This window comes from Ursus americanus, chromosome 20 (genome assembly GCF_024610735.1).
Source record: "Ursus americanus isolate L20-20 chromosome 20, mUrsAme1.1.p, whole genome shotgun sequence".
In the NCBI taxonomy this organism is placed as follows: Eukaryota; Metazoa; Chordata; class Mammalia; order Carnivora; family Ursidae; genus Ursus; species Ursus americanus.
The window spans coordinates 37550077-37561146 of NC_142146.1; positions in this window are offsets into that span (position 1 = coordinate 37550077).

Consider the following 11070-nt stretch of genomic DNA (forward strand, 5'->3'; position numbering starts at 1 on the left):
GGAAAAAATAAAACAAGACAAAACCAGAGAGGGAGACAAACCATAAGAGACTCTTAATCATAGGAAACAACCTGAGGGTAGCTGGAGGGGAGGGGGATAGAGGGATGGGGTGATGGACATTAAGGAGGGCATGCGATGTCATGAGCATTGGGTATTTTATAAGACTGCTGAATCATAGACCTCTGAAACCAATAATACATTATATGTTAATTAATTGAGTTAAAATAAAAAAAAAATTTTAAAGTCCCCTGAAGATTGTCCTTTACAAATAATCAGACCATTCGGAATCTTTGTGACCATTCCTGACCCAAGAGTGGGAGCCAACAACTTCAAGGCATGAATCTGAGCTCTAAGGTCAACACAGAGATGCCAGCATTCCTATTGCATGTCACCTACAGCAAACAACACACGTTCAGAAGATCTCATTGACACTGAAGTTAAAACTTCAACTCGAGATTTAGAAGAGCTTCTAGCCAGAGAGAGATGAGAAATTAATTGGATTGTTCCCATAATTACTAATTTAAATGTGTAACGTATCACTGGTTTTCCATTTATTCAAAGTTCTGCCCTTATTCCTTTCTTTAAGGGATGGTAAAAAATATCGGGGGGGGGGTGCTGGCTCCTTCGGAAGAGGGTGCTGCTCTGGGTCATGAGTTTGAGCCCCGCTTTCAGTGCAGAGATTACTTAATGATCTTTACAAAGAATTATCTAGGGTAATTTCTGCTTTTGTTCGTTTTTGGTTGATTGGTTGCTGGGTTGGTTGGTGTTTTCCTGAAGTTAAACACACCCACAGTACGGCGCCCAAATCTTAAGTGTACAGCTTGATGGAGTCAGCATATGGAAAACAAGGGATGTGTTCTCTTTGGGTCTGTGTCCTCATCCGCCAGGTGACTGTTAGTGAGGCAGCAGTTCTCAGAGATTTCTTCCAAGCTACTGACCCCCGTCCTGGCTGTTGTCATGCAGTAGCGCCTATATCCCTGTTGCGGTGTGTCTGTTTCCGCACACCGGCTACCGTGGCTCGGCGTGGTCGGCCCCAGATAAATCTCTGTTAGGCTGTTTCCACAGGACTACCTCTGACACGACCTCCAGGAGAGCCCAGCTTTGGCAGCAGGACGCTGTTGACCAAAGAGCCCACGGCCCACAGCACTGCCACTGTCCTCCCGATGAACACGGCCCGTGGCTGAGGGGAATCAGGGAAGCCTCCCCGCCACACTTGTAAATGAGCACATGGCGAGGGCTTAATAGATATTTACTGGATGGATGGAGGAGTGGATGGATCTCAATTCCAAATCCTTCAGGGAGACAAAAAGAACTAAACAAAGAAGGAAGCCGGTTCTGAGGTAACCAGGCTGTTGTCTGGACAGTAAAGAGGATTCCCTGGCCATCCAGTCTGCTGCGTATTGTTCAAATCAATTTCCAGCTTCACCGTAGTGTAACTGCACAACCAAACTGCTTGGGAATCCTCTGGAGTCCAGCATCTTGCTTTAAGCCGTAAGGAAACCAGAGCGTTTATAAATTGTTTGCTGAGGGGTTTGTGTTATGCCTGATAATGTTAGATCAGCTGGGGGAAAAGCATGTGTATCAGTTAAGATGTTTTGGACAGCAATCCATAGAAAAACCAACTTAACAAGATGTCCCAAAGTAGGCAGTTCCGAAGCTAAGTTGTATCAACAAGGACTTGGGCCTTTATTCACATCTGTCAACTGCTTATAATCCCCAGGCTCACAGAAGATAGCCAGAGTAGCAGGACCTCACACAAGTCCAAAAGCAAGAAGAAAGGGCAGCATGGCGGCACTTTCTCCCTACCTTTCAGCAGTCCACAGTCCACAGGTATTCGGACCAATCCCTGGCAAGGAGGAAAGGCATGGTTGCAATAACGGTTATCCTCTGGGATTGGCTCATGGTCACCAATTGACTGTGCAAAATCAGGGCTCTTGGAGCATGGAAGGAGAAGACACGAATTATGAGGGAGCAACCAGCATGTTTTCTATAGCCTGGCCACATTGACAGTCATTGGCGATCATCCAGGCCAATCCAAATTCAACTAAATAAATTATTTTTTAACTTTAATCCACTTCCACAGTAAAATTGGAAGATAGCCATTGACCAGGCAACCAGGGCTCTGCATAAAAAGCTCTCGTGGCTTCTAGAAGCTGTTGGTGACAATGAAAGCCTTCTTGCTCTGTTTACCACAGATTCTCTCCAGCAAATGTAGAGACTTGATAAGTGTGTCGGCCTCTTCCTGGGTAAAGGTCACGGCTCCAGGAGAAAGCAGCTCATTGTGAGGCCTAGCAGAACAGTCATCACTTGTTCCTTCTTAGTGAAACTCAGCAGTCTGGGACCAGAACTGAGTACCCTTCAACTTCCCTTGCAAGCTCCACCTCAAGAGCACGCCCACGCGAGCCTGGATAAATGGCCCTGTGAGGGAGGTGCGTGGGGGTGGGCAGTGACCCTGGGAGGGCCAGAGGTTGAGGGCAAGGGGTGATTTCCCAGGAAGTACCAAAAATGTCACCTAAGAGGCTCATGTACTGACAATTAGCCTTTTATTCCCACCCTTTATGCGGGCAAGACCAAGGCTACCCTGGGATGCACTGTGTGTGTGTGTGTGTGTGTGTGTGAGAGAGAGAGAGAGAGAGAGAGAGAGAGAGGGAGGGAGATCAGGACTGGTGTGTGTGTGCATGATTAGGAGGGAAGTAGCCGGGCCAGAGCGCCAGAGAGTGAGTTGTACCTGTTGTGATTAATTTATCCCCAGGGATCACCCTGAGTCCACACGGTGCCACTCTTTTCCCTCCTTCCCAGGTTTGGGGGTAGCGCATGGGACCCACTGGTGTATGCTGGATCATTATCACTGTCATGGGCTCTCTTGGCCTCTTTTCTACCTTCTTCGGTGTTCTGCTGTCTCCCTCATCCTTTCTCCTTGTTTCCATGCTTGCCTGCAATACTTCCCCCAAGCCCACTTCCCGCAAGAAATGTTATGTGTACCACTAGAGGCACTCAAGATCATTTCAGGGACACGTAGACAAACGTTTTTATAGTTTAATGGATATACATTTATTTTACTTGTCATTACAAAAAACAATTGTTAAGTTGTATGTTGGCCCTGAGCATTCTATTGGTTCTTGAGTCCTACCTCCAGGAAAAGAATGTTGAACTCCCCCTAGAGGCTGGAGGAAAACAAGGCCCCATGGGAGGAATTTGAATGGCATCTTGGAACCTAATAGCCTGTGATTTCACTATTAAAAAATCATATCTTTGGGCTCCTAATCCAATGCTTTTCTCTCCATATTATACTTCCGTTAAATGTATCTGTCTCATCTAGCCACTTTCTTTTTTCCTATTAACAAAAATCTTGTAAATTACTCAGTGGAAATAACTGCTTTCTAAAGGACGATGTAGGGAGCTGGTAATTTCTGGTTCTACCCTGATTTCTCATTCCGCTTTCATCTAAGTCTCTTAACAGATCTCTAAATATCTTTCTTTTAATTTCCTCATTCAGGAAATTACAGGACATTACCGATATTTTAATGAGTTAAGAATCTCAAAGGTAATAATTATCTGTAGCCTGGTTTCAAAGAAAGTTTAATTGAAATTAAATTCCAGTGTCCCCAGTAAAAAGCTCCATCATATACAAGATTACATAGCTCACATTTCTGTGCCAATCTTTATTATAAATTCCTCTTTTCTCCTTGCAGACTCAATGTAACTGAGACATCTAGTGTCCAGTCCTAAGAAAAACAGATTTCTATGGATTCTGGTTTTAGAGAATTCACCACATCTGTTTTATGGTACTTGTGAGTAAATATAGTTTCTCCCCCTTAATTTCAGAAAACCTCTTCATAGTGCTTTCTGGGCTTAACCCTCTTCCAGCTGAAAATTATTTTCGTATCACAGAAGCTCACAAAATGTTTCCCAAATTGAATGTTCTTGTTACAACCGTGTTGCCATTCACATGGATAACATCCATCCCTTTAATCCCATCCCTCCTCCTCCAACTTTTAAAGCAATTGGCCCAGATACAAAATGCCTCTTTAACAAACAAACACGCAAAAGCACAGAATTTGGAGAGCTTCCAGGTTGGCAAACACAGCTGTTCAGGGAGAGTGGCGTGTGCCCAGCAAGGCCATGCAAGCTTCATGCCCTTTTCTCTGTACCTTGCCCTAAGTATCTCTTCCATTTGGCTGTTCCCGAACTATACCCTTTTATAATAAATAGTAATCGAGGTAAGTGAAAAAAAAAAAAAAGAAAATGCCTCTCCAATGGCATTTGAGTCTAAGGTCATGCCTTGTTTTCTGGATTTCTAGTCACTAAGTATGTACGTATAAACTGAAGATATTTCAATTATTGTGTACATATGCAAAATATATGTATTATATAAAATATAACATATCTTATGAACTATAAAATCATAAAATATTCTTACAATATAAAATACATAATATAAAAAATATATGCAAATAACATTCATTTTATCACATAATGAATAATATTTTCATATCATGATAACTTTGAAAAGTGAAATATATCTTAAATATGACACCAGAAACAAAAGCAACAACAAAAAATAGATACATTGGACATCATCAAAATTAAAAACTTTTGTGCTTCAAAGGACATTACCAAGAAGATGAAAAGAGAACCCTCATACATCTGCAAAATATTTAAAAATCATACGTCTGATATAGGACATATCTAGAATATATAAAGTGCAATTACAATTCAGTAATAAAAAGACCATACCCAATTTTTAAATGGGCAAATGATCTACACGGACGTTTTTCCAAAGAAAAGATACAAACGGCTAACAAGCCCATGAAAAGATGCTCACCACCACTAATCATCAGGGAAATGCAAATCAAAACCACGATGAGATACCACTCCACATCCATGAGAATGGCTATCATCAAAAAATAGATAATAACAAGGTTAGGAAGCATGTAGAGAAATTGGAATCAATTTCAGCAGTGCAGAAATACACACTGCTGGTGGGAATGTAAAATGGTGCAACCTTTTCAGAAAAAGTCTGGCAGTTCCTGAAAAATATTAAACATAGAGTTACTGTAGGACCCAGCAATTCCACTTCTAGGTATATACTTGAGAGAAATGAAAGTATAAGTCTACACACAGACTTGTACGCCAGTGTCCATAGCTGCATAATTCATAATGGCCAAAACGTATAAACAACTCAAATGCCCATCAACTGATGAAACGATGAATAAAATGTGGTATAGGGGGCGCCTGAGTGGCTCAATCGGTTAAGTGTCTGCCTTTGGCTCAGGTCACAATCCCGGGGTCCCAGGATAGAGCCCGATGTCGGACTCCTTGCTCACTGGAGGGCTTGCTTCTCCCTCTCCCTCTGCTGCTCCCCTGCTGTGTTTCTCTCTCTGTCAAATAAATAAATATAATCTTTAAAAAATAAAATAAAATAAAAAATAAAATGACTATAACCACACTGTAGAATATTATTCAGCCATACGAATGAAGAACTGATACACACTACAATATGGATGAACCTTGAAAACATTATGCCAAGTGAAAGAAGCCAGGCACAGAAGATTACATATTGCGTGATTCCATTTATATAAAATGTCCAGAGTAGGCAAATCTTTAAAGATAGAAAGTAGATCAGTGATTGGTTATGGGGGGAAATGGAGAGTGACTCCTAACAGGTATGGAGTTTCCTTTTGGGGTAAGGAAAATGTTATAAAATTTATTTTGGTGGTGGTTGTAGAACTGTGATACTGAAAAGCATTGAATGACACATTTTAAGTGAGTGAATTGTATGGTGTGTGAATTATATCTCAATAAAACTTATTAAGAAGTTAATTATAAGAGTAATATATTTTAAATAATCAGCCAAATGATTTTTTTAAACGCACAGTAATCCATGCCCTGAACATCTTCGTAACCTTGATTTCTACCCATCTTGCAAAGGCCAAGGCAACCTCCCTGAAGGTCTCTACAAAGGAATTTCTAGGGATTACTGCTGAAGTTAATCCTAAACTGTGGCTTCTCCAGGTGAAAATAAAACTCATTTATTCTAGAAAGAAGAAACCAAGTTCTCTACTGGGGAGGGAGGAAAGACCTCAGAAATAAATCAACCAATCACATTAAGTAGAAAAAGGACATGAGAAAGGTGAATAAGTTTTAATCCAAATAATGGCCTTGGCCAAGCCATGTTAACTTCTCTGAGCCCAGTTGCTGCCTCTCTTAATGGGAATGATAACCCTACACACAGATTTCACACCAGGTTGCCACAGGGCTGTGTTGCAAAGGTCAGGGGATTGTCTGCCAATAATGGTGACTTACTGCCCCCGTTTGCCAAGTTTCCCAGTTTTGAAACCAAAGTAGTCCCCAGAAAACCTAGATGAGGCAGTGTCTCACTACCAATTGAGTTTTTAATGTCCAAAGTAGACTTTGGAGCGCAGAAAGAAATACACACATTAACATGTGTCTGAATCAATATTCAGTTCATTTAAGTTTGAAGTTAGAAAAATGTAAGCTTAAAGTCACCTATAAACACAGTTGTTTTATTCATAAATATATATGCTCAAAAGTATAAAAATAAGAATAATTATTTTCTCTCATCCTTGAACTAATGTTCCATTAACTAATAAATTTAAAAGATTACATTCCTTCGTCAAGTAACTATTTATATAAATTGACCTAACTAATACCCTTAAACATTTAAAATAACATTTACAAATTTAATGTCAAATCCTCTCAGGCATTTCAGTTATCCCATAAAACAGTTAAAAATTCAACAAACAAGGGGCGCCTGGGTGGCTCAGTCGGTTAAGAATCTGACTCTTGGTTTTGGCTCAGGTCTCACAATCTCAGGATTGTGAGATTGAGCCCCGCATCAGGCTCCGTGCCTAGCTCACAGTCTGCTTAAGATTGTCTCCCTCTCTCTCTACCTCTGCCCCTCCCCCCGCACACTCCTTCTCTCTCTCTCAAGTAAATAAATATATCTTTAAAAAAAATTCAACAACCAAAATCTTGCTAAATCCAAACAATCATCAAAACTAAAAGGCAAACTACAGAATGGGTTTGCAAATATTTTGCAAATATTTGCAAATGACATATCAGATAAATGGTTTGTATCCAAAATACACAAAGAATTTATACAACTCAATAGCTCCCAAACAAAGAATCCAATTAAAAAATGGACAGAAGACATGAACAGATATTTCTCCAAAGAAGACATCCAGATGGCCAACAGACACATGAAGAGGTGCTCATCATCACTCATCATCAGGGAAATACAAATCAAAACCACAATGAGATATCACCTCACGCCTATCAGAATGGCTAAAATCAACAACACAAGGAACAATGGGTGTTGGTGAGGTTATGGAGAAAAAGGAACCCTCATGAACTGTTGGTGGGAATGCAAACTGGTACAGCCACTCTGGACAATAGTATGGATGTTCCTCAAAAAGATAAAAATAGAACTACCTTATGCAATTGCACTACTGGGTATTCACCCAAAAAATACAAAAACACGAATTCAAAGGGTTACAAGCACCCCTGTTTATGGCAGCATGATTTACAATAGCCAAGGTACGGAAGCATTTCAAGTGTCCATCAATTGATGACTGGATAAAGATGATGTGGTAGATAAATACAGTGGAATATTATTCAGCCATAAAAAGAATGAAATCTTGCCATTTGCAATGGCATGGGTGGAGCTAGAGAAAATAATGCTAAGCAAAATAAGTCAGAGAAAGACAAATACCGAATGACTTCATTCGCATGTGGAATTTAAGAAACAAAACAAATGAGCGAAGGAGGAAAAAAGAGAAATCAAGAAACAGACTCTTAATTATGGAGAACAAACTGATAGTTACCAGAGGTGGGTGGGGGAATGGGTGAAACAGATGATAGGGATTAGTCAGTGCACTTGGGTTTTTTTTTTTTTTTTTTAAGATTTTATTTATTTATTCGACAGAGACAGCCAGCGAGAGAGGGAACACAAGCAGGGGGAGTGGGAGAGGAAGAGGCAGGCTCACAGCGGAGGAGCCTGATGTGGGGCTCGATCCCATAATGCCGGGATCACGCCCTGAGACGAAAGCAGACGCTTAACCGCTGTGCCACCCAGGCGCCCCTAGTCAGTGCACTTGTGATCAGCAGATGAGGTATGGAAGTGTTGAATCCCTCTATTGTTCACCTGAAACTAATATAACTGTATGTTAACTAATTGGAATTAAAATAAAACTTAAAAAATAAAAGATAATTTGCTAGAAAAAAATCTTGCTAAAACCACCAAAAAGTAATAAATACATTAAATAAAACTTATTGATGTAGTAAATTAATTTTACATTCAAATTCTGTTTACAAACTTAATTATATTATCTTAAGTTTCTAATAAAAATCTTTTAATTTCTCCAATAGAATAAATAAACAGATTATAATGATGATTATACAACTTTTATTTTCTTTAAGATTTTATTTATTTCAGAGAGAGAGGGGGATAGCACAGAGAGAGAGGAAGAAGCAGACTCCCTACTGAGCAGGGAGCCCAATGCGGGACTCCATCCCAGGACCCCAAGATCAGGACCTGAGCCAAAGGCAGATGCTTAACCAACTGAGCCACCCAGGCGCCCCTATACAACCACTTTTATTTAACTCTAGTGTCTAATAGTATGAACTGTTGGTGGGAATGATTTACTTTATCATGCCCCAATTTTTTCTCTATCTTCTTGCAAAGGCAGCTTATCCAACCCAGTTGCAGAGCCACAATCTCAAATGAGAAAATGAACCCAGGACCTAGGATGCCCTCCGCTGAGACGCTAACTCAGCACCTGTTAATACTCTGAGTCTCCTTTTAGACTATGCGACTAAGTCCATGTGTTCCTTCCCCAGTTTCTGCCTTAATCTCTTCATAGCTTCCGATTTTCTGATTTGAATTAGGGATTCTGAATCCTATTTATAATCAACCAACCTGTTCCCTTCATGGTTTACAGTGAAGAGATTTTTTCCCTTCTCTCGTACCTGCCTTAATTGTCTTGTTTTCAAGTATTTTGAAACTTCCTGATGAACAATATTATAGGAGATACCCTTTAGAACACTTAAAAAGCTTTGCAATATAAGGAAATAGAGACTTTTAAATGTTACTGCTGTTATTATTTGGTCAACATAGATTAGCTCCTCTATGTCAATTCCTAATAAATACTTGTTGAATAAGATGTAAGAGGGTAAATCAAAATTCTATTCGTTGTATTTTGAGAAATGGCTAGATGATTCTAACGGTTCATCTGGAGGAAAAGACAAACAGGAATAGGTAAAATTTCAGAGGGAATAGTAATGAGGAAGACTTAGACATTAAAAGTTATTAAATGGTTATTGTGATCAACTATGTGTGGTATTGGCACAGTAATTGACAGGCTGCTTAAGGGAACAGAAATGTGGGGCGCCTGGATGGCTCAGTCGGTTGAGTGTCCTGCTCTTGATTTTGACTCAGGCCATGGTCTCAGGGTCATGACATCAAGCCCTGCACTGGGCTCCGTGCTGAATGTGGAGCCTGCTTAAGAGTCTCTCTCCTTCTCTCTTTGGCCCTCCCCACTGTTTGTGCACATACTCTCTCTCTCTCTCTCAAAGAAAAAAATTTTAAAAATAAAAAAGGGAACAGAAATGAAAGTCATAAAATTGGTAATTACATATGAGATTATGTAGTTTAGGAGCACAAACAAATGAAAAGTAAAAAGTCTATTAAACAAATGGTGTTGAGATTATTGTCTATCTGGAGGAATGTGAAGTTTGGTTCCAACAATAGGCTAAAGTAAATTTCAAATGAATAAAAGAGTACAAGGGAAAAAATAAAATTAGACAAACAAAATAAAAACTAAGTGCACCTGTATCTGATCTTTAAACAGAAAAGATATTTTCAACCCGAAAATGATGACAACAATTATCACAAAGGAAAAGAGAATGGATCCATAAATATTGACAATTTCTATACGATGAAAATACTACAAACAGGGTTACACACGCACGTACACAGACTAGGTGGAAATATCAGTATATCACATGTACACACAAATGGTTCATATCTGTTATATGTAAATATTTCCTAGAATCAACAAGAAGAAAATATGCTCCCCTTCCCATCTCTCCGAATACAAGAATCATATAGAGGTTCCATTTCTGATATGGAACCAGGAGACAGAAAAGGAAGGGAAAGGTATCAAAATATCAAATACCAAAACACAGAACTTTAAGAAAGAGTTTGGGAATCTGTCCACTAAGCAGAGCTACACAAGGCAACAATTCCATTTTAACACTGGCGTAATAAATCCACGGACAAGAGACCACGAGTACTCAACATTAGTTGAGTCAATAAGCATTTCTCCTAAAATGGACAAATCGGCCAAGGTGTGCATATGCATTTGACGTATAGTGTTTAAAACTATGTGTCCCTATGAAGCATAATTAGTAATAGCTTTGGCCAGGATTCTGTTAACCATTATGTTCATGCTTTTCCAGCATAATAACAGATGTTTACAATAATGACTGAAGGACTGCATGTTCTTGAAGTGTCTTTTCAATAATCTTCTATCGATGAAAGTGTCGGCACACCATCACTGTAGAATGTACTTTCTATCACAAATATTTGTGTCGGCGAGTGGCTCAGGCATAGCACACAAGGTAGCTTTATTAATAGTTCCATTCTCTGACTACTCTTGTGTCGTAGATATTTGACTACAGTTTATTACAGAAGATTCCTTTATCTGAAGTGTAGACAATGGCATTAAACACAACTACTATTTAATAGAGAAAAGGTAAGAAAACAGTAAGTATGGCTGATGAAGTGAAGCCAAATTTGGAAATGCAAAAAAAAAAAAAATGTTAAACGCCAGAAAAAATCCTAGACCAGCAAAAGTTAAACAGGACTCCCGTGTTTACTTGTGAAGAGCTCTGTCATTGGGTAAAAAGCTGGACGTTCTGTTTTACCCAACAGGTGGCACTGCGCTAGCCCTCTGCCTCAGGAACGCGAGCTGGGGGAGGAAGGCCGCCCCAGCCGCCAAGACCACTTCCTGCAGCAGTGATCACGGGATCCGGTGTTCGGCTGTG